The sequence below is a fragment of the Bombus impatiens genome, unplaced genomic scaffold (genome assembly GCF_000188095.3).
Source record: "Bombus impatiens unplaced genomic scaffold, BIMP_2.2 scf_0289, whole genome shotgun sequence".
NCBI lineage: Eukaryota > Metazoa > Arthropoda > Insecta > Hymenoptera > Apidae > Bombus > Bombus impatiens.
Genome location: NT_176708.1, coordinates 24,046 through 26,427, shown reverse-complemented (window position 1 = coordinate 26,427; position 2,382 = coordinate 24,046).

The window sequence follows — 2,382 nt, the reverse complement described above, 5'->3', positions numbered from 1 at the left end:
TACTGATCGTAAAGACGTTACTCTTTAGTCGACGAGATCGCGAGCGAAAATGCCTTTCCCGTCCCGATGATGCCACAGAGGAAATCTATAATGGAGTGTGTCTAAGGACACGAGATCATCGGATTCGTCGAGAAAAGCCTTCGTTCAGAAAGTAAGGGAAATTGGCGTTGCTGCTAATTGGTCAATCTCCATATCGGTGGTTAGAAAAAGATGCTAGCCGCCCTCAAGGGAAAGTTGTTAGTGGGAGACATCGTGCGTTGAAAAAATAGGTCTCCCCTAACTTCCCGTAGTTGGAACAAAGACTGTTTGTCTGTTTGAGGGACTTTAGTTGACTAAATCTTAAGATTTATAACGGGCCCTCGAGCTAGCTGAACATGTACTGCGGAGACGCATCGACATCTGGCAATCATCTTACTCGAAGAATAGGGTCTGCGTGTGGCGAGCTACGGGACAGAGACCGTTGGAATGTTTACTGTCGAGTGTTACAACTATTTCCTTTTTAAGGAGAGCTATAGAATTATTCCATGCCTTTGTTAGACAAAGTGTTCATCCCGTGACCGCGGCTACGTTCGGCGACTGACTGTCGCCTCGAGCCCCAGCTCATTATCACAACTCTCGAACAATTACAATCGGATTGAATAACTACAATTGTTCAATTACAGCTATAGTAGACTCTAGGTTACAATGTTGCGGGATTATCCAAAATTCCAAAGGCTGCGGTGTTCTTTCTAAAACATGGTTTATTAAAAAAATTATTTATAATGTAATGCTTTGTCCATGTTGAAGTATTTACTTCTAGAGAATCTGTAAATCTTTCTCTTTTGTATACTCGTGACCTGGGCACCGCTGTTACGAAGAAAATAGAACTTTGTGAAGAAAAAAAGTTAAAGAAAAGGAGAGGTCCATATTATTGTGTCCTTGAATATGAATGTTGTTTTTGGATCAGAATGTCTAGAAACAAAAGAGCTATAAGCAGACTTTTATTGCTGTTTCTTGTAACTTACAGCTAGAGTTACACACTAAGATTAATTTTTTGGTAATGTCCTTTGCTGTCAATGAATCAACGTGCTCCCTATCATATTCTATTGTAATGTAACACTACTAAATTCATCATCTGGATCAGCATATACTATACCTGTACTTATGCTTACTTTAATATATATTTCTATTAGAAATTTATCCACGCGTTCCTCTATTACATAACCTCAACAATCCAGAAGCACTTTTTCGTATAACAATATTATGATATCTACGTTAAACAGAAGATTTCATTACATTATCAGTTAGCCCTAATAATTTCATAACTAATAATTCTCTAAATTTTCTATTTGTCGTAATCTTTTAAACTATCGTTTTTCTGTAATTTGCAGAAGAAATTGAATGCCAAGTTTCCGGTACCGTTTCAACCCTTTTCTAATTGTAGTGGCATAAGAATCCATTTGATCCGAATAATCTATACTACACTTTATTGTATCCAAGAACAGCTAGTGGTTTCAATTTTCCAGATGACTGTTGGATTGTAAAAGCAGCATGAATGTTACGAATATTTCCTTTACTTGGTACTATGATGGGAGTGTGCTTTGTTGATAAATCTCACGAATCTCTCCATTTGAGTACGACAATGTCATTCATTATTACATATATTAACTTATAAATTAATATATACATTAAATTCTAAAAAAAAGCAATAACTTCATTGGACAATATCTCTCCTGTTTTTTAAATAAATTAGTAGATAGTGTACCTCACAGATTGATAGAAGCAATAAAAAGTAAGGGAAAAACCACTAAATAGTAAGTGAAAGGATAACAAAATTAACATTGAATTTATATTGTTTCACAGCCAAAAATGCAATTTTAAGAGAAAATTTAATTTTTTCCAGAGTTCGAAAGGAGACATTTTTTGTTTGTTCTATTTTCAGTTTTGTTTTATATTATAATATGAAATTATACAAACGACTCTTTCAGTTTTTGTTCTAGTATCATAAAAAATCTGAAAATAGGGTTCAGTTTATAATTATTCGCAACAGTATATATGGTAAATAATACAAGTGTAAAAAGATGTTTAAAGGCGAGAAAAATATAACTAGCAGGAGGGTTTGAAAACGTATCAACAAGTATCTAAGAATCAGAGTTATTTTGTTATGAAACACATGGGCGCACGATAACTCACTTATTATTAGCTTTCCTTATGTTTTGAAATATTAATTTACACTGAAATATAACAAAATATGCAAAAATATGCAGAAATATGCGAAACTAGATCTACATTACGTACGCTTTGAATATATTTTATATGTGTTTTACATTCTTGAACACATAACAAATTTACTTAATCTGGTTATGCGGAATCGTTGAATTAATTTTTATGTACAGTCCAATG